The sequence below is a fragment of the Dermacentor albipictus genome, chromosome 7 (assembly GCF_038994185.2).
Source record: "Dermacentor albipictus isolate Rhodes 1998 colony chromosome 7, USDA_Dalb.pri_finalv2, whole genome shotgun sequence".
Classification (NCBI taxonomy): Eukaryota; Metazoa; Arthropoda; class Arachnida; order Ixodida; family Ixodidae; genus Dermacentor; species Dermacentor albipictus.
Window position 1 is genome coordinate 62820427 of NC_091827.1, and position 27570 is coordinate 62847996.

Here is a 27570-nt window from a genome sequence, read left to right on the forward strand (position 1 = left end):
CGTAATTGTACCTCGCGCTGCATGCTCTTAGGCAAGTTAAATTAAATTAAATTACGGGGTTTTACGTGCCAAAACCACTTTCTGATTATGGGGCACGTCGTAGTGGAAGACTCCTGCAATTTCGACCCCCTGGGGTTCCTTAACGTGCACCTAAATCTAAGTACATGGGGTTTTCGCATTTTGCCCGCATCGAAATGCGGCCGCCGTGGCTGGGATTCGATCCCGCAATCTCGTGCTCAGCAGCTCAACACCATAGCCACTGAGCAACCACGGCGGGTTAGCTCTTTGGCAATCCTAATGTAATCAGCTGTACGCGCGACGAGTCCGATAACGTGGAGTCAGCAATATGTAGCAGCCTTCTCTTCTCAAAGAAGTGTTCTACCAGAGCGCCGGAATTATATTTCAAGGCTATAGCGCTGTCCCAGCTCTGGAGCTCATTCTCGGAGAAAGACGTCAAAAAACGGTCTCTCCAATCAGCCCACGTCGGTGTACTCTTTGGATGAATTTCAAGTGATGCCAGGTTTTTGCTAAGCCTCCTAGGCACAAGCGCACATTCTTAATCTTGTCAAGGTCATGTCGCCAACCATATTGGTCACACGCGTACTCATAAAAACTCAGCCAAGCTTGTGCATTTGCAGGTGGCGAACTGTCGTAAACATCGGGCTTTACCGGTTCCAACGACGGGCTCCGAGAATGCTGGACGGCGTTTTTCGTCACGAGCTCTAGTATTTGTTGCTAGTGTTCACTGTTTCTCTGCTCGAGTTCCATTATATGATGAAAAATGTCTTGCGCTCTCTCATATATTCGGCCTTGTTCACTCATGCTGGTCGTACACGGTTACGTTGTAGCGCCGACAACAAAAGGTCGTTTGTGAGCTTTTTGAAAGGGATCAAGGCTCACCTGCAACAGGGAACCATCCTCCGTGGAAAAGGCTTGCCCCGCTCGTGTGTGTGTCGCCGTCTTCGCCGATTTCCATAATGTCCAAGCAAATGGTCCTCGGTGAAACGAAGCAGATGAGGTGTACTACACAGGTTCGAATCCTCTCCTTGACTGCGCCAAATTTGTTATAAAACTGAGATACGTCAATATGACAAGGTAGCCATGTTTGTTTATTCTCACTTCTTCTTCACCCCCCCCCCTCCACCTTTCTTCTTCTTCCTCTCCTTTACATATCAATAAAACGTTAGTGTTTGACAACCTTGTATAGAAAGGACTGTAAAGCTGTCGCGATTCTTTGTTTCATAGCCGGCGCAACAGAAAGTGCCGTTAACACAAACAGACTTCTTATGCAAAAAATTTAGGTTACTGGATTCAGCTCCATCTGGCTTCTGAAAAGTGAAGTCTAAGTGAGAAAATCGCAGCGAAGCGGTTTTGTAGCCTTGAGAAAAACTTGAACAGGCTCATGTGTCGCAATATGTATAGCAAAAATGTCATCATTGTCTATGCATGTTATAAGACAATGTTATACAATTCATTGCGATTGTGTGTGGTAAATTGCAAGTTGTAGCAGAATTATTTAGAGGAGTGATTTGCTATTTAGCTCCTGCATTGCTAGCTATGCACGCGTTCGCGGCAACTTCAATCAAAACACGGCTTCACAGCGTCAAAATGCCGAGCCTCTAACCTGGTGGAGTCGTTGACTTCACACAAAAAACGTAATTATAAAAGAACTAAGAAAACGCTGCCGTATTTTATTATATCTAGTATAATAAAAATTTGCTCGCAATTAGAAATATCTGGGTGAAGTGGCATTTAACACGAAAGCAAGACAATGGAAACCCGTGCTGGTGCTCTAAAAGAGGAGTTCGTTGGTTGACATTTCAATCATTATGCTACGGTATTTTATCCGGGCATCAAAGTTTAAGTGCCGTAGCTCTTTTACGAAGACTGCCGTTGGATGTGTTAAGGTACAGTTCTACAAAGAATAAATGTTTAGGCTTAGCTAAGTTTGAATTGCGTAGTTTGTTTTCAGTGCAAGACGAGGGTGAAAAAATTGGAGGACGCTTAAGCTTCGCCTTCAAGAGTGGGACGCGACAGCGTTCCCGTCGACCCGCCAAGGGGTATAAGACAATGCGCTACGGCACAGCGATCACTTACGATGCGCCCCGCATCGGACTTAGCGCCCACCTATCACGCGGTGAGCGTCGAGCAACGCAGCGTTCGGCGCGGCAACGAAACGTGCGCCTGAGCGAACGGAACGAACCAAAGAACTCGGTGTCTCGGAGGGGAAACGATCTACGCCAGCCAAACGTCGCGATCGGCACGGGCAGAGAGATAGATAGTAATCTAAAGAAAGGACCGGGAGCACGGCGAAGCGTCGTCAGGGGAGAGGGAGTCCCGCGACGCGCCTGGCAGCGGTCCCAATGCGCGCGCGGCGCGCCTCCTGTCGGGGCAGCGCCGTACATTGAGAGGAGGGGGTCTTCTGTGTTTGCCGCAAGATGGCTCTGCGTGTGCGGAAAGCGCAGAAGAAATGCAGCGGAAACGCACTTCGCAACTCGTGTAATTGTGACTTCTGTACGTTACATGTTCATAATTACCGATATACACCGCAGTATAACTTTCCACGGCTCGTTTCGAAGGCAACACCGCATTCACTAGAGGCGCGTTTGCACCGCTTGGAAGCATCGAACTCGTGGCTGAGTGGTAGCGTCTCCGTCTCACACTCCGGAGACCCTGGTTCGATTCCCACCGGGCCAATCTTGGTAGTTGCTTTTTATTTATGAAGCGCCTGCCGTGATTTATCGCTCACGGTCAACGCCGCCGACGCCGACACCGACGCCGACGACACCGGCTTTTCTGCGACACGAGCTCCTTAACGCTATCGCGTTAAAACATTGCCTAGCGTGAAATAGTCGTAATGTAAATGTGGCCTGCACGCGACGTTTCACGTCTGCTACAAGTTGACTAACCACAGTTTCTAACGCAATACGGTACATGCTTTATTAGAATTTGTTAAACTAACGCTTCATTGCTCTTTTTTTTCTTCCTGCGAGGTATTAAGCGCATGACCGCTATGGATCACGTTTCTTTTTGTCACCACATCAAATGCATTTGAATTCTGCCGCGAAAAACCCACGCTTAATGCACACGTTGCCGTTTAAGTATTTCTTGTCGTATATTCAAGAAGAACTCTATTGCCGTGCGTGTGTAGCGTTAGTTTATGAATAATAAAAACCACACAAAAGGTTCAATAAACAGACTTTAATAGAGAGTCGGAACAAACACTTCTGTGTGATCCCTTGCGTTCGTTTGACAATCTGGAGAATACAGGTTGTAGCTTCTGCGTTTTCTTAAACGTTTAACGTATGCTTTCACACATTCAGGAGTTGGCCCTTGCGAAACCGATGAATTTTTCACTCGAAGGTCAACTGAGAACACATCAATAGCTGGAGAATGAAAAAGGAAGACCGCATGAAACAGCAGCACGAAAGCGTTAGAAGTAAGTTCAGTAATGGATTGCTTGTGTAAAAACACGAAAGGATGAACAGAAGACATTCCCGGAAATATGCTTTCGTTTCATTGCCGATTGACAATAGACGTTGGCTTACGCTTGTTTCCGGTGTCTTTACTATTTATTTATTCGTTGATCGTTGTATCTTGAACGCCCAGAGCATGTTACAGGTGTGGAAGTGTCGACGACTGCTTACAAACACGTTCTTTGTTATTTATGACGCGTACAAATTTCCTGACAACTAGAATATTTAGAAGAATATTGCTAATAAAACTGTTTATGACATACAATATTACCAGAATATTTTGAGTTACGAGCACTGAGTCTGTGCTGTTAGTTGGGATTATTTTATGAAAATTTCGTTTAAACATAACCACCCTATTGAAACAAGCCCTGTCGGGTATTTACGCCATCCTGAAGTAGCCATACAATATCCTCATACTCGCGCAAGTTTCGCAAAGCGTACAAAGAGTTGACGTAAGGGACTGCTGGCTTCAGCGTAGTCATGAATCGGGCCCTCTGAGGGCATATTTTTTCTTGTTACACGCGCTGCTAAGGCGAATTATTGCCCACCGCCGCTAAGTGCACACCATAAGTAGCGCGGCTAACAAAGTACTTTATTTCGTAAATGTCTTTTGATAACCACATGACGTTATAGAAAGCCTAGACTATACCCGTGAAATGTTTTGCTTTCGAATTCTTATGTATATTATTAGGGCGGAGGAAGAACAATTGTTTTACATGGCGTCTGAGGCGTCACAACAGTATTTTGTTAGTTTTGTTGCGATAGCAATTACACAAATTTTCGAAGTACATTGGAACCGTTGCCATCGGCGCGCCGTCGCGCCGTCTCTGTATTGACGCTCATGTTGGGCCCGCGGGTGAGAGGGTAGGGAAGTAGGCAGAGAAGCGCAGTGTGGCTGCATAAGCGACTAATCCATGGACAGCACTCGCAAGCTCCACTGAGTTTGCTATGCGGTAGTTGGGAAAGTGTTCTAGCTTCCACTGGTCGCATAAAGTCGCGTGCACAGATATTAGCGTTCCTGCTGAGCAGGCGTGTGCATATGCACACTGGTAAAGCGGAATAGATTGCAATTGTTAAGCAAAACATACTTCGCCCTTTCCTTTGCGCGCTGAGAAATGCCGACAGTTTTCCTGCGGTGTCATCTCGTGCACCATCAAAATTGGACACCTGCAGAGCAGCTAGCGATGCTGTAGGCGATCGTTTTGAGGCGAAATCAGCGCAAGCTAAACTCTACCATGGCCTTGACGTCTTCGCGAGAATCTAAACGACACGTAATATTGGCGCTGTCCATTGAGCCGTCAACTTTGCCGTCTACGGCAAGGATTGCAACATAGACTCAGTCGTGGCAATAGTGTTTTGCTTCTTTTGTTACAATTATACAAATGTTTCAGCACATTGGAACCATTGCCATTGGCGGCACCGTCATGCGGCCAATGTCGATGTTGTTCGCTGCTCGTCCCAGGCGCCTCCTGGAGTTGCTTCTGTCGTAACCTATAGGCAGCTGACGCTCTGCAGCTTTGCTAGGGTTGCGATACACGTGGTTCTGCGCTGCTTTGCAGGAATATATGATTAGCGTAGTGAGACCTGAGTTTCAATCAGGAAGTCGCAGGTTCGATATCCACTGTGGCTATAATTCTTGCTTTTTTGAAGAACTTTTCGCATTTTATTAAATAATGTTTCATTTTATGTTATCTTATTAATACAAAGTTTTCTTTATGCGAATGAAAGTGTCACGCTTCAGCGACGGTTTTACTCAGGGAGTCGACATAGAAATGATTAGATTTTTACAACATTCGAGTGCCACGTAGGCGGACAGAAACAAGGTAAAGTTGTTTGCCATCTCTTGCAGCAAGTCAGAAAATTTTTTTGAAGCCAAGCTTTCTTGCCGAGTTCCAGGCACTTTTTTGTACGTATCTGGCCTCTAACACCGAACGCCACGGACGCATGCTTCTACAAACTGTATAGAACACCCGTTCTCACGCACGAAGTAGTGCATTGAGATGCTTCGCGCTTTTCGATCCGCAGTTGCACTAGAAGAAACCAATTCATCAAACGACACGAGTGAAACACGAGACTATGGACACCATTGAAAGTTTTAACAAATAATGTACACATGATTTGCTGCATGTGTATATGTGTATATAATGTCCAGCCTATCTATCATTCACTGCAAATAAAAAAAAAATGTTTCGTATACCATGCTGTTCTTTATTAAATATTTTTGCCTCGAAAACAACAGTTCATCAAGAAGCCTTCGCCTTTGTAGATATTGACACGTGTACTTATCTTTATCGGGCGACCACGTTTCGCCGCTTAACAACTGTAATCGCACAGCGAGGGACGCGCCTGCATGTATCCGACGTTTCTGGAAAGTTATCGACGATTCTATCCGCGTGTCTGTTGTCGCCGAACCTTGTGTTATCAGATTTCATCGCGTGACACGAATGGTGTAGAACTTTGTGGAAGACACGCGGGTCCCATCAGTTAATCTGGAACATTCGACGACTGATCTATAAAAGCCGACGCGCTTGACCCGCTGATCAGTTTTTTCCGACGATCGCCGACCGTGTTCGCCGCTATCGTTGTGCTATAAGTGTAGCCTGTTTTTGTGGGCACAGGTTCGCCCAATAAAAGTTAGTTTTCTCGTTCACAGTATTGCTACTGTGTTATTGCTTCTTTCTTCACCGTCACTACCACGTGACATCTGGTGGAGGTGCTTTTCGTCCATGTACAGAACGCCCCCGACAAGCCGTGATCCCAGCCCAGACCGCGAACAGAACACCAACGTAATCCCGGACCACCGAGCAAGCCGCCGTCTTCAACAGCTGCCCCCGGAGCACGGACTTCTACCTGAGAAGACCAAGAAGATTGTGGCCAAGGCAACCGCAATGGCAGCCCCAGCGTCCCCCATCGTCCTGCAGCAGCCCAGGGAACCACCGACGTTCCGCGGTTCCACATTTGAGGACCCGGAAACCTGGCTGGAAACGTATGAGAGGGTCGCTACGTTTAACAATTGGGCAAGCGACGACAAGCTACGACATGTCTATTTCGCATTGGAGGACGCCGCCAAGACGTGGTTCGAGAATCGAGAAGCCACCTTGACGACGTGGGACCTCTTCCGAAGCGGCTTCCTGAAAACATTTCAAAGCGTCGTGCGAAAAGAGCGAGCCCAAGCTCTACTGGAGACAAGAGCGCAGCTGCCGAATGAGACGATCGCGATTTTCACTGAGGAAATGAGCCGTCTGTTCCGCCGCGCCGACCCAGAAATGTCCGAGGAGAAGAAAGTACGTCTACTGATGCGTGGCGTAAAGGAGGAACTTTTCGCCGGTATGGTAAGAAGTCCACCGAAGACCGTCGACGAGTTTCTTCGTGAGGCGACGAGCATCGAGAAGACACTGGAATTGCGGAACCGGCAATTTGACCGACGCACCAAGCCGACAAGCTACTCCGGAATTCAATCACTGGCCACGGACGATTTATGCGAGACCATCAGGGCCATCGTGCGCGAAGAACTGCGCAAGGTCTTGCCATCGTCGCAGCCTCAAGTGGCCTCGATCGCCGACGTCGTGAAAGAAGAGGTGCACCGATCGCTAGGAGTTCCTGAGGTGCAACCACAATTACCGCAGCCCCAGCCAGAAGCGATGAGTTACGCCGCCATCGCACGCCGTCAAGCTCCCCCTCCGCGACAACGCCAGGTCCCTGTAACGCCGCGATTCCGTCGTCCACCGCCGCCAGCACGCCCACCCGTCGCCCAGCGCACCTACGCGAGGAAGACGGACATTTGGCGCGCCCCCGACCACCGCCCGCTCTGCTACCACTGCGGCGAAGCCGGGCACGTGTACCGCCGATGCCCATACCGCGACCTGGGATTGCGAGGCTTCGCCGTGAATGCACAGCGCCCGAGGGAAGGTGAACGCCCTCGTGACATCGCCGATTACCTCGCCGCTACTCAGTGGAGCCCTCGACGACCGTCCCGTTCGCCGTCACCAGGCCGCTACCTGTCGCCGCAGCACCGACCATACACCGGCCCAGCCCGGGGCCGCTCTGTGAGCCCATATCCGGAAAACTAAAAGCAGCAACCGATGGAGGTGCGGTTGCTGTTCGTCGAATTGACGAAGATCCTCCGCCGCCGACGAAGACGACGAAGAAACCGTCTCGACGACCTAATGACGACACGCCGCCGTCCCGACGAAGTCAGGAAGCCAAGACTACACCGACGAAAGACGACTTGACGAAGCGACGTTCCAGCTTCAGTTCAACACGACGCAGCCGTGATCCGACGCCACGACCTAACTGCAACGCCAGACAAAGAACCACCGACCTTGACGTGCTTCTCGACGGCCACGCAGTCACTGCCTTAGTCGACACAGGGGCCGATTACTCCGTAATGAGTGGACGCATCGCCGCCCAGTTGAAGAAGGTTAAGACTGCATGGGAGGGCCCCCAAATTCGGACCGCTGGAGGGCACCTCATTACGCCGACTGGAATCTGCACGGCAAGAATTACCATTCATGACCGGACTTACCCTGCCACCTTCGTTATCCTACAACAGTGTTCACGAGACGTCATTCTCGGCATGGACTTCCTGAATCAACACGGCGCCATCATCGACCTGAAGTCGCAGTCAATAACGCTGTCGGAAGATCAAGCGATACCATCGGAGCGCCCTTGTAGCCACCACGCCTTGAGTGTGCTCGAAGATCAAGTGAGCATCCCGCCTCGCTCCAGCATCGTTATTTCGGTCGGCACCGAAACACCCGCTGACGTAGAAGGCGTCATCGAAGGCGACCAACGTCTACTACTCGACCGTGAAATTTGCGTCGCAAGAGGGATCGCTCGACTGCACGGAGGAAACACGAGAGTGTTGCTGACAAACTTCAGCCAGGAGTTCAAGCACATCAACAAGGGCACGACGATCGCATTCATCGAGGAAATACAGGAAACCAGCGATGCCTTCGTCCTCTCGGATTCTGTTGCATCTACCCCGACGACCGTAGTTCCCGAGCCAGACTTCAACATAAATCCAAGTCTCCCCGTGATTAAGCAGCCTTAAGTCTGCTTCGACGATACAAAGACTGCTTTTCGACGTCATCAAGGATTCGACAAACACCAGTCGCAAAGCATCGCATAATCACCGAAGAGAGCGCTCGACCACTACGCCAGAGCCCTTACCGAGTTTCGACGCGAGAACGCGAAGCTATAAGACAACAAGTCGACGAAATGCTGCGCGACGACATCATCCAGCCGTCGAAAAGCCCGTGGGCGTCTCCAGTTGTTTTAGTGAAGAAAAAGGACGGAACCCTACGTTTCTGCGTCGATTATCGTCGACTGAACAAAATCGCGAAGAAAGACGTATACCCCCTCCCACGGATAGACGACGCATTAGATCGGCTCTGCAATGCTAAATACTTCTCATCGATGGACCTCAAGTCTGGCTACTGGCAAATAGAAGTCGACGAAAGGGATCGCGAAAAGACCGCCTTCATCACGCCAGACGGCCTCTATGAATTCAAGGTTATGCCGTTTGGACTGTGCTCGGCGCCTGCAACGTTCCAGCGCGTGATGGACACGGTTTTAGCAGGATTGAAGTGGCAGACCTGTCTTGTTTACTTGGATGACGTCGTCGTCTTCGCCGGAAATTTCGACGATCACCTTAAGCGGCTTGCGACAGTATTAGAGGCCATCAAGTCATCAGGGCTCACTCTGAAGCCAGAAAAGTGCCGCTTCGCTTACGATGAGCTTCTATTCCTAGGCCATGTCATCAGCAAATCTGGAGTACGCCCCGACCCGCAGAAGACAGCTGCCATCGCAAAGTTCCCGCAGCCAATCGACAAGAAGGCAGTGCGCAGATTCCTTGGCATGTGTGCCTACTATAGGCGCTTTGTCAAGGACTTTTCACGCATCGCTGAGCCGCTGACGCAGCTAACTAAATGCGACGTCGAGTTCAAGTGGGAAACGCCGCAGGCCGAGGCATTTCAAGAACTCAAACGACGCATGCAGTCGCCGCCCGTACTTGCGCACTTCGACGATCACGCCGATACCCAAATCCACACTGACGCCAGTAGCCTAGGCCTCGGCGCCGTCCTGGTCCAGAGAAAAGATGGACATGAACACGTGATAGCTTACGCTAGCCGGTCGTTGTCAAAAGCGGAAGGCAATTATTCTACAACCGAAAAGGAATGCCTCGCCATCGTTTGGGCTACAGCGAAATTTCGCCCTTACCTATATGGCAGGCCATTCAAAGTCGTCAGCGACCATCACGCCTTGTGTTGGCTAGCGAATTTAAAGGATCCCTCAGGACGGCTGGCACGGTGGAGCCTCAGACTACAAGAATACGACATCACCGTAACATACAAGTCCGGACGAAAACACTCAGACGCCGATTGCCTATCCCGCGCCCCCATTGACCCGCCGCCGCAAGATGACGAGGATGACGACGCCTTCCTTGGAATAATAAGCGCGGAAGACTTCGCCGAACAACAACGAGCGGACCCGGAACTTAAAGGCCTCGTCGATTATTTGGAAGGGCACACCGACGTTGTCCCCAGGGCATTTAAGCGCGGATTATCTTCCTTCACGCTTCAAGACAGTCTACTCGTGAAGAAGAACTTCTCGCCAGTCCGCGCCAATTACCTTCTTGTTGTCCCGTCAGGACTTCGTCCAGAAGTATTGCATGCCCTACATGACGATCCGACCGCTGGACACCTCGGATTTTCCCGGACACTATCAAGGATACAAGAAAAGTATTATTGGCCGCGCCTGACCGCCGACGTCGCCCGTTATGTCAGAACATGCCGAGACTGTCAGCGACGCAAGACACCGCCGACAAGGCCAGCCGGATTACTACAGCCAATCGAGCCTCCTTGCCGACCATTCCAGCAGATCGGGATGGACTTGCTGGGACCCTTTCCGACGTCAATAACCGGAAATAAGTGGATCGTCGTGGCGACGGACTACCTCACCCGCTTCGCTGAAACAAAAGCACTGCCGAAAGGTAGCGCAGCCGAAGTGGCGAAATTCTTTATCGAAAACATCCTGCTGCGACATGGCGCCCCAGAAGTCCTCATCACCGACCGAGGAACGGCCTTTACAGCGGAGCTCACCCAAGCCATTCTGAAATACAGTCAGACAAGGCACAGGAGGACAACGGCTTACCACCCGCAGACGAATGGTCTTACGGAGCGGCTGAATAAGACCCTCGCCGACATGCTAGCGATGTACGTCGACGTCGAACACAAGACCTGGGATGCCGTCCTGCCGTACGTAACATTCGCTTATAACACGGCGGTGCAAGAAACAACACAGATCACGCCGTTCAAGTTGGTTTACGGCAGGAACCCGACGACGACGCTCGACGCCATGCTGCCCCACGTCACTGACGAAGAGAATGTTGACGTCGCTAGCTATCTCCAGCGCGCCGAAGAAGCCCGACAGCTCGCCCGCCTACGGATCAAGAACCAACAGAGGACCGACAGCCGACGCTACAACCTCCGACGACGCTTTGTTGAGTACCAGCCCGGCGACCGTGTTTGGGTTTGGACACCGATACGCCGACGAGGACTCAGTGAGAAACTACTTCGACGCTATTTCGGACCCTACAAGGTCATCCGACGTATTGGCGCTCTGGACTATGAGGTCGTGCCAGACGGCATTTCGCATTCACAGCGGCGCCGCGCACGATCTGAAGTGGTCCACGCGCCTTAAACCCTTTTAGGGACGCTGACGAAATTCCTTATTTTTTGTTGTTGTTTTCTTTGCTACGGGTGTTTTTATTTCGCTTGTATGTAGCATCGGGTCGATGCTTTTTAAGAGGGGGGTATTGACACGTGTACTTATCTTTATCGGGCGACCACGTTTCGCCGCTTAACAACTGTAATCGCACAGCGAGGGACGCGCCTGCATGTATCCGACGTTTCTGGAAAGTTATCGACGATTCTATCCGCGTGTCTGTTGTCGCCGAACCTTGTGTTATCAGATTTCATCGCGTGACACGAATGGTGTAGAACTTTGTGGAAGACACGCGGGTCCCATCAGTTAATCTGGAACATTCGACGACTGATCTATAAAAGCCGACGCGCTTGACCCGCTGATCAGTTTTTTCCGACGATCGCCGACCGTGTTCGCCGCTATCGTTGTGCTATAAGTGTAGCCTGTTTTTGTGGGCACAGGTTCGCCCAATAAAAGTTAGTTTTCTCGTTCACAGTATTGCTACTGTGTTATTGCTTCTTTCTTCACCGTCACTACCACGTGACAATATTACCTAGAGTTCAGCTGCCTGATTTATTGTATTTTGCTAAAAACATAATTAGGTATTAAAATTAATAAACTGGGCAAATATTATTTTCAGAGCAAGAATGCCAAAGAGAAAATGATAGAACATCTGGAAGATTCCTAATCCTGTTTTCTGTTGCTCAATGAGTGCTATACAAAATGTTTTTCCAATCATGTAAAAAAAAGCCCGCTAAATAGAAAATGTGCCGCGCGACTAAGCGGTAATTTTTGCAGTATAGTCTACCATTTTCCTATTGATACCTTTGCTTGGAATAAAATCTATCGGAAGTTGAATAAATAATAGCTACATATGCCGGTAGGCGAGATACAGAATATACTGTGACTTGCTCCAAGCCGCGGCAAAAAACCTTACCTTGCTTCTGTATAGAATGGTCGTTCGAGCACCTTCAAAAAATTGCGACGAGTTACATGAGGCAACTAGTATATTAACACACACTTAACGCGCGGATTTTGTCGCAGCGAAACTCGATGGCACAACCTGTCCAGGGGGGGGGGGAGGAGCGCGATAGAGGATCAAAGTGCTTACACGCCTGAGATGTGACGGGCATCAGCGGTGGCTATGCGGTGTGTAAGTACACTGCTTCAAACCTAATTCCATTAACGTCGATATTTATTGTGAGATGGGTTTCACCTTAAATGTTTATCTCTCTCTCTTTGTCTCTCTTTGTATCTTTTAATTACAATGAGTGCTCTAGATTCGTGTGCTGTTTTGCTCGGGAGGCGAAGCATCGATTGCGATAGCAAGTTCCTAAATAGCTATGCGAATTAAGGATAGTGAATTTATCGGCCGCATAAACTTGTAAACATTAGCTTGCTAACTATGTTAACAAACATGGTGTCATGCGCGCAGCGGCAAACATGAACGCATCTCACTCGGTAATCGCGCACACTGGCTGTAAAAATGCCCGATTGAGAAGGCATGACAGCAGCAGTGAGCGAATGGACCTTCGTGCGGTCTCTCGTTTAAACGCAAACTAAGCGCCGAGAGAGAGAGAGAGAGAGAGAGAGAGAAAATAAAGTTTCATGTAGCCGGTAATTATGTACGGCCGGGGTACACTGCCCTACTATATGGCCAGCAGGTCAAGCCTATTGGAGACCTCATAGGCACGCTTGAGTATTCGGTCTTGGACGCCCTTGTTCGAGCTGTGCAGGAGGGTCTCCCAGTCATCTGGAAGCAGGTTTTACCCTAATCCTGGAGGTGGGAGATCTTCCTTGCATCCGCAGAGTATATGGCCGAGGGTAGCTCTCTCATCGCACAGTATGCAGTGATAGAGCTGCCCTCAATCATATACAGACGAAGCTAACAGTACTAGGCGCACTCTGTCCCCATCGCAGCTTCCAAAATAGGGCTCGCGCGGCCACGCCATACGCAGCCACCGCCGGATACGGTCTCACCTACCCCCCCCACCCTCCCCCCCTCCAACGCTTCTCCGGTGCCTTGCGCGCAACGGAAGCCGGCGTGCTTCATCCCCGCTTTCCTCCCTTGCGCAGGCGAAATTGAGCTACCGTCGTCGGCTCACCCTCGCACGCTTTCACTCACAAATAGCGTACGGCGCGCGGCGGCGATGCTATCGCCCTTGGACGTTATCGTCATTGCACGACGGCAGAAAAGCACCTGGATTGTCAATATAATTGCTATCACAATGAAAAGTTTGTAAAAAACGTTTTATTTATTCATTCTGTCAAGATTTGAACATAACGTGAACAATGGGTAGAAAGACAACCAATTCGAATTTGAACATAGCATAAACAGAATATATAGTTCACTAATGTGTCCAGTTGGCCCTGTCGGTATGCCATAAGTATGTACAGAGTTGTAAATAAAGGACACGGACACAAGAAAGAGCGATGGGACGCAAGGCACCTTGTGTCCCATCGAATTTTCTGACTTGCTGCTAGAGATGGCAAACAACTTTACCTTGTTTCTGTAAGTCTACGTGGCACTTGAATGTTGTAAATATCTACGCATTTCTATGTCGACTTACTGAGTAAAACTGTCGCTGAAGCGTGACGCTTTCACTCGCATAAAGAAAACTTTGTATTAATAAGAGAAAATAAAATGAAACGTTATGTAATGAAGTGAAATAGGATCTTCAAAAAAAGCAAGAATTATAGCTACGGTGGGTTTCGAATTTGCGACTTCCTGATTGAAAGTCAGGTGTCATTGCGCTAATCATCCATTCCTGCAAAGCGGCACAAAACCACGTGTTTCGCAACCGTAGCAAATACGCTAGGCTACGACAGAAGCAACTCCAGGAGGCGCCTGGGACGAGCGGGGAACAATATCGACATTGGCAGCATGACAGTGCCGCCAACGGCAATGGCTCCAATGCGCTCAAACATTTGTATAATTGTAACAAAACAAACAAAACACTTACACTAGAGGTTTCCGTAATTGATATATTTTGGCAATATTTGTTGTTTGTGATATAGGCATAAGTGTATACGTACGTTTTCCTCTCGTGAATATCTTGAACACACCGCACTCGTTATTTTCGCTTTGGTAGACTAAAAGCTCATCTTTATTCCATTGAGTACCTATTGAAGACAGAGAAGGTCAAAACTTCAAATAAATTTTTTTTATAATGTGTTCGACTGCCACACTGACGCACCCACTTGCATTTTCTTTTGCCCTGATGGCTGCATGATGCCCTGTTCATTCATTAGTTCATTCATATTATGCATGTAAAAGTTCTGAATGTAACCCTATTGTTCCCTACACTGTTATGAGATATATATAATAAAATTATTACATTCAGATGGCAATGATCACCCGCCGTGGTTGCTCAATGGCTATGGTGTTGGGCTCCTGAGCACGAGGTCGCGGGATCGAATCCCGGCCACGGCCGCCGCATTTCGATGGGGGCGAAATGCGAAAACACCCGTGTGCTTAGATTTAGGTGCACGTTAAAGAGCCCCAGGGGGTCAAAATTTCCGGAGTCCTCCACTACGGTGTGCCTGATAATCAGAAAGTGGTTTTGGCACGTAAAACCCCAAATATTATTATTATTGGCAGTGATGCGTGGTATGAAATTAATGCAGTCCCACATAGCATTTAATCGGAAGTTTTCTGGAACGGCTGCAGCGGTTTTGCTGGGACACGACGTTATTGCAGCTTGCACCATGACATTTAGGAAAATTTAGTGTATTTACGAGAAGATATCTGAATGTTCGCTTGCCTATAGAAAGAAACAATATTCCCTACAGATATATACGTACCTGGCATCACACCGTTCGATGAACCTAGCTTGATCTATGAAATTGTCATGAAACGATAAAACGAAATCGCAAGAAGTTGAAGCTAAACGTGGTGCGTTTGTACGCCAAGATGTCTCAAGGGGGATGGCAGCAGCGAGTTTTTTTTCCTCAGTTATTGCTGCAATGTGGCCTTCTGAGCTGAGCTTTCTGCGAGAAATAGGCCATTAATTTTCATGAATTAGATGATTCTGCAGATCGAAAGCATATGTTGGAATGTATGTAAAAGGAAGTATCCGTTAAGGACTTAATGAAATGGTATAAATTAGCCAATTTTCTTCCTTTGTCATTGGCTTAAAATAGGCTGGCGGGCGCATGCCCTCTTCGCGTACCCGTGTTACGTAGTGTTAAAAATCTTATAGACACTTGTATTGATTCGTTCCTTCTTAGTCATTGTATATGTACCGACAGCTTCTCGGCCGATCCCCCGTTGTGGCTGAGTGCCATAGCATGGAAGGGACATTATAATCCACTCGCGGACACGCATTTTGGCTGATCCCCTATTGTGTGCATGTGCCATAGCATGGAAATCATTATCATCGTGAGCACGAGGCGATCACCTTAAAGCGCCGGTGAGCGTTGGTACAATATATACCGTCTGCATCTTGGCCAACTCCCGTTCTAGGTATGTGCCACAGTATGGAAATCATGGGCATCATAATCAACACGCTTACGCGCTTTCTTGGCTCATCATCTGCTGGGGATATGTACCATAGTTTGCGTATCATCATTATAATACACACGAAAGGGTGACTGGAGGGGGAGGGGCGCTCGCTCCTGTGGGCAGATATTTCGAAATGGGTGTTCATTGCACGGAATCGCGTCCCGTTAGTAAATCTCGCCTTACTGTCCTAAGCAGTTGAGGCTCGCTAAGTCGACGTTGATTATTAGTGGTATCAGGGGGTGGGAGTGAGCAGGGCGTGAAGTTTGGCCTGGCTGCAAGCACATCGTTCACTTTTTTTGCGCTTTCAGCTTGTCACGGGACACAGTCGATACAAATTTGATGGTTGCATCTGATTCGCAGTAGTGCGCACTGCTTCCGGGTGAAATGCGAGAGGGATTCGGAGAAACTCGGCACCCGTAGATGGATGATGGCCTCAAAATTCTCACAGAGTATCACGATGTCCTGATGTGTTGTCTAGAGGGCACGTACCATCTCACTGTGTGTACTGGGCGTTGCCACGCACACGGCATGGAGCTTCAGTTAAGTGACAGCGCTCGAAAAACCTAGCTTGATCTACAAGTGTAACAGTCTTAAAATAATAAAACAAAGTTGAAGTGGACATTAGTTTTATCTAAACATGGTGAGTTTGCATGCCGAGTAGGCTGAAGGCTTTACAAGACTCGTGATACAGTTGTCACCGCACCCTTGCCGTCATACAGGTGTCGTAACCCCATTGTTTCCCTATAGATGGGATGCCATCGTACTCATTGTGTTGTAATCGTGCATTCGTTGTCATGCCGTAGTTGTGAGGATGTCACGATTTTCTATCGCTGACAGTCTAACTTCGGTATCCGACTCTCGGCCGCCCGTCACTCTTACGCCAGCGTCGTCCCAAAGACGTCATCATACCCATGTCATCATGCTGTCGTCTTCAGGCTGTCATCGTAGCGCCTTGATCACTTCGGTAAAGTTAGTATATCTCGTCATGTCGGCGTCCTCATATCATCTTTGCTAATCCAGCAATGCCATTCCTTTTTCGTCATTATGTTGTAGTCATGATTTCGTTATTCAATCGTGATTATCCGCCATTGTCATGCCATCCGGGACATTGTGTTGACGTCAGAGACTTGCTATATTAAATTATGGGGTTTTACGGGCCAAATCACTTTCTGATTGTGAAGCAAGCTGTAGTGGAGGACTCCGGAAATTTCGACCACGTGGGGTTCTTTAACGTGTCCCTAAATCTAAATACACGGGTGTTTTCGCATTTCGCCCCCATCCAAATTCGGCCGCGATGGCCGGGATTCGATCCCGTGACCTCGTGCCCAGCCGCCCAACACCATGGCCACTGAGCAACCATGGCGGGTAGAGACTTGCTATTATGCATTCGGTGTCATCCGTTGTCATCCGTTATCATGTATCCGTTGTCACGATGGCATATACAAATACCCAGAAAAATGTTCACTGTATTTGTAAATGTGAAGAACACGTTATCAATAAGCGCAATCAACGGAAAAAATATTTTGAAGAAAATTTTCAGCGAAAGGTGGGAAACATCAGGCAGAAGCCTGGAAGAGGGCTGCACCCCGAGCCACCAATGACCTTGTTTGAAATTTTCAGACAACTCTCATCATATGAGAACCATCGGTGAAATTTCATTTTGTTTAGATCACGTTTGTGACACTACTTCAGCGGGATATCTTGCATAAGGCACTCTCCTCTGGCTATGCTTTAAAACGAAAGCGAGTTATTCATTGTTGACAGAAGACATTTAGCCAGAAGTTTAGTACTGAACGCCAAACTCCAAAAGAAAAAAAAAATTCTGATATGTTGCCTGTAGGCAACAAAATAATGTCGCCAACTCGTACGTTATGTTAGTATTTTATTTCTGGTGTGTTGCCATATGAACATATCAATGTTACTTGTTGGCAACATACTTTAATAGCTTGTTTGTATTACAGTATACTATATTATCTAACATTTAGATAATTACCCTAATATTCTATTTACTTAGCCCCTCATCGTGCCCTTAAGATTGAAAGAACAAGTCTGCTTGACCCCTTGACTATCGTGATGCGCAAAAACTAACTAATATTGACATTAAGGACCACGTCTTCCACTTGACTCGGTGTGCTGCAGAAGACATTGAGATAAAATGATGAAACTAGCAGTTGTTTTGTATAGCCAGCTGGACTGACAATTCAAGTGAGCTGTCTAGAGGAAACTGACTTCGCATCGCCCTTGTGTGCTGCAGAAGGAATATTTAGTTGATCGTGGTATTGCGAGTCATTTGCATGAGCGGGGTATTCGGCATGATATTTTCAGGCAATACTAATGCGTTTGGCTGAGGGCACAGTATTGACGAAGGTGGCTGTAACAACGGGATGCTCATAATTACAGGTAAATGTGGTGCAGCGGTGGCTTAGAAGTAGAGCATTCGCCTCGCGTGCGAGAGGACCGTGATTCGAATCCCGGTGCCACGCAATTTTACACCGCATGAAAAAAATCCGCGTGATGATAAAATAGCACAAACAGGCGTGGAGTGCGGCCTGATCCCGGTGACAAGAACCGGTAGCGCACTCGCTCACCAGAGCAGGATTGGCCACCCTGGTGCAATACTTAACACAACCTCCTATATGAATACAATAATCAAACTCCGGCCCTCAGTCCCCAGCGGCAGTGAAGCAACCGAACACGACGGTGGTCAGACCTGCGACGCAGCAGAGGGTGCTAAGAATCACTGGCTCCGGACAGGCAGCCATTGGAATATGAACCTGGCAACGTTTAAGGCTAGAACGTTATCTAGTGAGGCGAGTCTAGCAGTGCTATTGGAGGAATTAGAGGGCAGTAAATGGGATATAATAGGACTCAGTGAAGTTAGGAGGCCAAAAGAAGCATATACAGTGCTAAAAAGCGGGCACATCCTGTGCTACCGGGGCCTAGCGGAGAGAAGAGAACTAGGAGTCGGATTCCTGATTAATAAGAATATAGCTGGTAACATACAGGATTTCTATAGCATTAACGAGAGGGTGGCAGGTCTTGTTGTGAAACCTAATGAGAGGTACAAAATGAAGATTGTACAGGTCTACGCCCCTACATCCAGTCATGATGACCAGGAAGTCGAAAGCTTCTATGAAGACGTGGAATCGGCGATGGGTAGAGTGAAAACAAAATACACTATACTAATGGACGACTTAGAACAATAGACCATATTCACACTATCAACCAGGTGGTAGAGAAATGCGCGGAATATAACGAACCCTTATATATAGCTTTCATTGATTACGAGAAAGCGTTTGATTCTGTCGAAACCTAAGGAGTCATGGAGGCATTACGGTATCAGGGTGTAGACGGGCCGGGCCGTATGTAAAAATACTGAAAGATATCTATAGCGGTTCCACAGCCACCATAGTCCTCCATAAAGAAAGCAACAAAATCCCAATAAAGAAAGGCGTCAGGCAGGGAGATACGATCTTTTCAATGCTATTCACAGCGTGTTTACAGGAGGTATTCAGAGACCTGGATTGGGGAGAATTGGGGATAAAAGTCAATGGAGAGTACCTTGGTAACTTGTGATTCGCTGATGATATTGCCTTGCTTAGTAACTGAGGGGACCAATTGCAATGCATGCTCACTGACCTGGAGAGGCAAAGCAGAAGAGTGGGTCTAAAAATTAATCTGCAGAAAACAAAAGTAATGTTTAACAGTCTTGGAAGAGAACAGCAGTTTACGATAGGTAGCGAGGCACTGGAAGTGGTAAGGGAATACATCTACTTAGGACAGGTGGCGACCGCGTATCCGGATCGTGAGACTGAAATAATCAGAAGAATAAGCATGGGCTGGGGTGCGTTTGGCAGGCATTCTCAGATCATGAACAGCAGGTTGCCATTATCCCCCAAAAGAAAATTGTATAACAGCTGTCTCTTACCAGTAACTAAGAGTAACTATGATTAAAGCAGATATTGCCCTCCAGCCCCTTGAAACTCGTAGCACGATCAGACTTCTTTTTTTTTTACACCCGCCGTGGTTGCTCAGTGGCTATAGTGTTGGGCTGCTGAGCACGAGGTCGCGGGATCGAATCCCGGCCACGGCGGCCGCATTTCGATGGGGGCGAAACGCGAAAACACCCGTGTACTTAGATTTAGGTGCACGTTAAAGAACCCCAGGTGGTCAAAATTTCCGGAGTCCCCCACTACGGCGTGCCTCATAATCAGAAAGTGGTTTTGGCACGTAAAACCCCATATATTATTATTATTAGACTTTTCCTTTTCCATAGATACGTTCATGATAATCGACCTCATGTGTGGCCGTTTGAAGTAGCAGCGAGCACGTCACGTCTCCTTAACAATAGCATAGTTTCATGCGCATATTCGGCAATACACTGTCATTTAACGCATCCACACTGCCACGTGCGCTAACCGTATGGACAGCCTTCCTGATAACATTGTGTGCTTAACAAATCGTGACACCTTTCGCGAAGAATTGCAAAGCTTCAGGTAGAAACACTGTATAAGGATGTTATTGACCTGCTTTCCTTCCCTCTTTTTCACACTTGTATTTTTGTATTTTTTGAGCGTACGAGTATATAACTGTGTTTACGCTCTCTAATGCTCAGCCTAGACAAACGTTTTTTGAACTTTGCTTTTCTTTTGTTGTGACTGCCTGTACCGATATTTATATTGTTTACTCCTGTTGAAACACTTACTTTTTCTCCCACGTTACCCAATGCCCTTAAATTGGCCTGTAGGGTATATTAAATAGATAAATAAATACTCATCTACGGAGCAGAAACCTGGAGTTTTACGAAAAGGGTTCTAGGTAAATTGACGACCACGCAAGGAGCTATGAAGAGAAGAATGGTGGTTGTAACGTTAAGGTGATACGGTGTCAGATTGGGTGAGGGAACCAACAGGAGTTAATGACATCTTAGTTGAATTAAGAAAAAGCAATGGGCGTGAGCAGGGCATGTAATGAGGAGGGAAGTTAATCGATGGTCATTAAGAGTTACGGGCTGGATTCCGAGAGAAGGGAAGCATAGCAGGGGACGGCGGAAAGTTAGGTGAACGGAAGAGATTAAGAAGTTTGCAGAGACAACATAGCCACAATTAAAACATGACCGGGGTAGTTGGAGATGTATGGGAGAGGCCTTTGCCCAGCCGCGGGCGTAGCCAGGCTGATGTTGATAGTGATGATGATGATGATGATGTTGACGAGACGATAGCAGTGGCCTGGTGATAACTCCATCAAAAAGAGTGCAGCAAGATGGAAAGAATCTGACGACCTAAATACGGTAGCAGTGAAAGGTTTCACTTCCCCGACAACTGCAATTCCACGTAGACGGTACGCAATAACGCTCGTGCAACTTGTATTTGGATGTATCTTCAAAGAAACCGAGGTGGTCTAAATTAATAACTCTGGAGCTTCCCACTATGGCGTTGATCAAAGTTGGTGTGTTGCTTCTGTACCCCATATTTTGATTTTTTAAAATGCGCTTCACCTAATATTAGAGGAAGGCGAATATCAACTTTTTAGAATACGAATTGAATACGAACAGCAAGGGTAGAATTCTCCACCAAATAATACTCTGAATAAGCTTAGAACCTACCTTAGAAATCATGGTAAATAAAAATAACGTGAAAGCTGTTAGAGTCCGGGGCATTATTTTTTTAATACACATCGTATAAGGCGTTTTCTAGGGTGAAGTTAGTAGAAGAACAAGAAAATAAATGGGAATAAATTTAATTTTGGCAGAAGCTTGTGAGGAAAGCAAATACCCGTACAAGTTGTCTGCAAAAGGTTCAGAGCGTTATGCCGCGAAAATGAATGGCTTTGATAGACAACATTTGAGGCTTTGAGGTACGCTTTACAAACAGTAAAGTTTTTTTATGATTTTTTTGCATAGAAACCAAATGTCTCACCTATTGAGCCAACCAGAAGTTCATCGTAGCTCTGAGTTTTATTCTTCTGCCGGTGCCAAATTGAATAATTTCCTTCCAGGTATTTTTCAATCCATTTCCTGCGGACAATATAAGCAGCTATATTAACGTCTGTGCATGTTATGGCTCATCTACAAATCATACATTTGCCTCGTACTGAAATGTGACCGTTCAAATCTAATTTTAGTTTCCGTGGAAGCCAACTTGAGGTCCTTTCGGCAGTATAAAGTTGATCCTCTTGTGCTGTTGTAGGTCCATATGATCTCATTTACGTCGAGAAAATGAAAGCAAGATAGGAAAATGTAAAATTATTTATTGGCCAAAGAAGATATCTGGGAGAAAGTGTTTCGGCTAACTTATGTCTCCTTGCAATATATCTACAACTACACAGACGTACACAAGAGAGATAAACCATCATCACGAAACAAACGCCAAAATTGCAGCATTCTTCGCTCTGGACAAACCTGCAGTAAATCCTATATGCGTAGAACTCAACCATGAAGTGACCGTTGTAGGCCATCACAGTCAAACCCTAGTGCCGATGCTGAACAGGAATCTCGAATCATGGTGCACCTCCAATGTTTCAGTGATAAATCAGAACCGCTCTGTAAATGTGACATAATTCCGTCAGATTGAACAGTCTTTTCTCCGATGTTTCAAATAATAATATCTATCTGCAACTGTAGATAATACATATAGTCACTGGACTGTGTAGGTGTAAATACATAAGATGAGTAACGCGTGGCGACCATGGAAGCACAAAGCTAGCACGAGAGTGCCGTAGATTAGGACATAAAAATATACGTAACGGCAACTCTAGACACCAAGTACAACGAAAAATTGAGCCATTAAGCATATATAGTGCACGTAATGTAAATTGTGAGCAGTTTTATGAAATTTGGTTTTCATCTTTACACATTAATCATTCTTTGTGGTAAGCTCTTTACACATTAATCATTCTTTGTGGTAAGCTTTGCCGCTGGTCGCCACTCGTGCTTGGAGAAAAAGAGCATTGGTTGAGCAATAGGCAGGTAAGTGGTGAAAGTTGTCAGGGGTTTCTACGTTCTCTGCACGCTGTTCGGCTCTGCTGCATAATTTTTGCAGATATCCGCGTTTATAAAGACCAATTCTTGTGCGTTTTACGTACGCTATCTTTAACGTATAGAACGCAAATAGCCCCTGTGCGTTTTGTTACAAAAAGCAGCCCTCGGCCGTGTTGACGAAGATGACGCCCCATGCCCCTTACTTCATGCGTGGGTAAATTAGCCGAGCACGTCATTCAAAACCGAGTGTCACGTTACATTGAGGAACGCGAACTCCTCCCACACAACATGGTAGGGTTTCGACCCCACCTATCCACCCAAGATGTCATGTTACTCCTTGAGAGACAGATCCTCGACGTTAAAACAATAGACGTTCGAGGCATCCTCGCCCTCGATCTCATGAAAGCATTCGACACCGTCTTGCCCCAGCCGCCTTGGTTGCTCAGTGGCTATGGTGTTGGGTTACTGAGTACGGAGGTCGCGGGATTGAATCCCGGCCCCGGCAGTCGCGTTTCGATGGAGGCGAAATGCGAAAACACCCGTGTACTCAGATTTAGTTACACGTTAAAGAACACCAGGCGGTCAAATTTTCAGGAGTCCTGCCCTACGGCATGCCTCATAATCAGAAAATAGTTTTGGCACGTAAAACCCCATAATTTTTTAACTGTCTTGCCCCGCTTCATACTGGAGTCTGTGGCAGGCCTCGGCCTCGGCCAGAGATTTCAGGAGTACGTACGCTTCGTCCTAAAAGACAGAGAAACCTGACTGCTAGTCTCACAACTTAAGTCGGGCCCCTGCGCGCTGGGCTCCGTCGGAACACCGCAAACCTCAGTCATCTCTCCGTTAATATTTAATATAGTGATGAAGGGACTCGCAGACAAACTACAAAACATCCCAAACGTGAACTGCGCTCTATACGCAGATAACATTACCATATGCAGCCCGGGAGGCTGCCTGGCAGACATGGAGCAGGCATTACAGTCTGCCCTTGATGCCATGGAAGAGTACCTACTAGACACAGGAATGAAATTATACTCCAAGAAATCGGAACTCTTACTATTCGCAAGTCTTGCCAAGGAGTCCGCTACCTAACTCTTCTGGACGAACTTCCGATCGCACTACACACAACAGACAGATGACAGATTGCGCGAGTCAACCACCGACGCATTCTTGTGCTCCTAATCGAAGCCACCGGATTCCGCGGACACACGATCAAACACTTAACTGCCAGAACCGAAAACATGATCAGACTCATCCATAGAGTCTCGGGGCTCAAGAAGGGTCTTTACGAAGATAACCTTCTGCTCGTATACCACGTGTTCCTTATGAATCACATTAAAGGGACCCTGAAACGCTTTTGACGATTTTCTACAAACGTACTGATTCGTTAGAGTAGGTCCTTCTGATCATTAATTGACACATCTAAGTGCTCTGCGTAAAGCGTGTAATTTATTATAACGTTTTAAAAATGCACATCGCTGCCGATCGCAGCGCACTGCTCGGAGGAATTTTAAGCCGCCCCTACCCATATGACCGAAATTACCCATATGACGTCAGTGGGGCGAGCTATCCGATTGGCTGACCAGGGCGCGTGATCGATAATTTTTCCAACTTTATGGTAAACAAATGATCTTCGGGATAGTTGGAATGTTAGTTAATTTGTTTTTATAAAAAGAAAGTAGCATAAAGAGAATGCACCAGAACAATTTTTCAGTGCACTTAAGCACTTCCGGCACACAGCAAGTGTCGCCTGCTTGTGTTACAACGTACTCAATTTTGGTCTCAAGTTGGTCTCAGTCTTTTCGCGAGCACTATGATTCGACTTTGTTGCCTTGTGGACTGCAAACGTAGCGACTGGCAATATGTCAAGCTGCGACATCGTGTCCCTCTGCAAGGCAGTGTACGAGCGAACTGGCTGCGGCGCATCGGACTGCCGCTATATCCGATCCGCGCCAGGATTTGCGCGTTTATGGCCGTCACTTTACACCGGAAGATTACTAACGCAATAGCATTTCGCGAGTCCCGTATTAGGGCAAACGCAAGCCCAAGGCGACAGGGTCTGGCCGCTTGACTGTGCCGTAATGGGATGAGCCGAGATGAGCAGAAGGGCAAATGTGAATGGTCTGCACGGTGCAGCCACCTGGTGGCATAGAGCTCAACCATACACAGTAGCAGCAACGAAGCGTATTCGTTGCTGCTGGTGTGTATTTTTCGCAGGAGTGTAATCATCAATACGTTGTTTTTATAAATGTTTAAAATGTTTTACACTTGGTTAGAGCAATATTAGCGCTTTGTTTGGCTGGTTAAGCACTGCGCCAACAAGTGTCTGGACCGTGCAGACCGATCAGGCCGCTCACGTACGTCTACGCCAAAGTTCCTTCATCAGCTTGAGTTTATGCCTCCAGTCATTTGCCGAAATGACCAGCTTGCCTGTGGTTAGCGGAATACCAGACACGTTCGGCGCTACGACAGAATGCTCGCAACGCACGCTGCTTCGATAGCTCTCGGTCGACAGCCAAGCGGCTAGCGGAGAGGTGTCGCGCGGGCGGGGACGGGCTCCAAAACCGGAAGTGGACGATGTGACGTCGCATCGTGACGCAGGACCAGTGAAGGCGGAGCTTAGCCCCGCTCGCTCGGCGAACGAGTTGAGGAGGAAAAGCATGGCTGGGGAGGAGGGTAACTTCTAATCGCTTGTAGCTCCATTAATACGTAACGCTTCCCTTAAATTGGGGTGCGAATGTTCTACTTAAGCTGTACCCTACGCGTCTACAAAATTTGTCCGAACCGTTTCAGGGGCCCTTTAATTACGTCGCCTCTGCCCACAACTGGACGAAAATAGAAAAGATGAAACTAAACACACTCATGCGCAAGAGCACTGAACAGGTCTTCGGCATTCCACAAAGAGCAAGTAAAGGAAAAGTTGGTCAGCTAGGCATGCACAACCAAACCGCGGAAAGAAGATAGCGAAAAACGTATTTTATAAGTTCGCTGACCATTACAATAGCCCCTAATGCGAAATATGAGCACAGCTTTCTACGTGTTTAATTTCGCGACATATTGGCTGGTGTGGACAATCTGTCTCGTGCGGCACGTTGCAAACAGTGCGAATTGTCGTGCAAATGCCTTACAAATCGGGAGATGGCGATATCCGGCGTGGGGATGGCGGGTAGGCGCGGTTCGTAGCAACCGCCGCAGAAAGACCTTCGCTTATGCAGCGCTTTTTTCCATATGTGGTATCGGTGGAACGGGTCCCCGCATGCCATCAGCAAACCGACGGTGGTGTGCTACTTTGGCAATCTCGTAGCGGTCGTCGCCGCAGAGCCCGTCTTGCGCTGCACTATGCTTTTCTTCTCACGCTTTCGTCATACCCTCCTCTTCCGCTTTCCGCCTCATGTTTCCGCTGCACCGTCCTCCTGCACTTTCATCCTCGCGCTCTGCTTGCTATAGCCATCTTTCCAAATCCGCGTATACGCTCCGCGTTCGCCCATTCATCCTTCGCTGAGCTCGTTCACTCGGTTACGCCGAGAACGCATAGGGATGCCAGAGCTTAGCGCAGGAATGGGTGCCTTGCTGCGGTGTAAAACACCTTGCGAGATTTCATCATCGTGGTGGATGGCACTGTGCTACTGAGCAGGATAGTGAGTTGAGTGCTTAACTTCGAGACAAGGCATTTTACACTAAACTGTCTAAGGCTAGGATTCCGCGTAATTTTCATGTTTGCGATCAGAACTATCCGCATCTACATTGGCTCATACCCTTCTAAGCAAATGAAAATCGTATGGCTCGTAGTACTGTAAGGAAAATGGTAGAAGCCTTCAGCAAAGTGAAGCCAACAGCACTTACGTTCTTTCTAATGACGCATACAACCTAGAGAACAGCATGTCAAAAACTGGGATCATCAGTGGCATATACCTGCGGAGGCAATGGCTCATACACCCGTAAGCAAGCAGAACAACACAATGGCTCATAGCTCCGTAAGCGTCAAGTTGTTTGCGAATGGACTCACGAGCAGGAGGCGTTTCCACATACGCTAAGGTCACAATGTATGCGCATTTGACCTCTTTACTCGCAAGAGGACAATGCCAACGGCTATGGGCATGAATGACTTTTGCCCTAGAAACGAAAAACGGAATTGTGATATTTACTTTGCATTTCTTTCCAGGGATATCATGTGATGTGGATAAGTTTATTACCAGGGACTTTGCATGGATGCCGTGATGACGTTAACCCTGTTGTCGTCATTGGAGAATTCAGCATGGACTTTTCAAAACCGGAGAAGAAATGGTTCACTCGGTTTGTCCTAGAAAAGTTTGAAGTATCACACCAGTTCCAGTCACTCAAACACTGAACGATGGTCTTGTATAGATTTAACTTTAACCAAGATTGCGTCCAAGGATGTAACCGAACCAGTCATTGTATATCTCCGTAATCACAAACTATCGCAACTGCGATTACGACATGATGAAAATAAATACAGTTACCTATTTCTTACCCTGTGCGATGTGCTACAGCTTCGCTAGTCATCCACCTTCACAGAGTGAAATGGGTCCTGAACGTATTTTTATCAGTGTGAAATGCGAAAACGCTCGTGCATCGTGCTTCGGATGCACGTAAAAGAACACCAGGTGTGAAATTGAAAGCACTCACCTATGACACCCTACTTCCTGTATATAGCATTCCAGAGATCCCAGCGTAATTTTTATATTTGAATGCAGCTACTAAAACCTAGACACAATTCCTCATATAAAGAGTTGCTCACCTTTTTTATATCTCTTTGACGCACTTCAGTTTCACGGGCTCCTGACGACTGATACGCCACCAACACGAAAATCAAAAGAACTATTTCGATTTTGGATCCTGCCATGACTTCCCTGCTGTAAGTGTCTTCAGAGTTGGTTGACTCA

The 27570-nt window shown here is 47.4% G+C and overlaps 1 long non-coding RNA gene across 2 annotated transcripts; it reads right to left on the reverse strand.

Moving 5' to 3' along the window:
• Positions 1 to 3225: 3225 nt before the first annotated feature.
• LOC135904750 (uncharacterized) lies at positions 3226 to 27570 on the reverse strand. 2 transcript variants are annotated; one of them, XR_010565198.1, is made up of 4 exons: positions 27426 to 27570; positions 21606 to 21703; positions 14220 to 14306; positions 3226 to 3386 (listed from the first exon to the last, which is right to left on the reverse strand). It is a non-coding gene; the product is annotated as an uncharacterized lncRNA (long non-coding RNA). The 2 variants fall into 2 exon arrangements; XR_010565199.1 differs by lacking the exon at positions 27426 to 27570 and adding an exon at positions 22088 to 22207.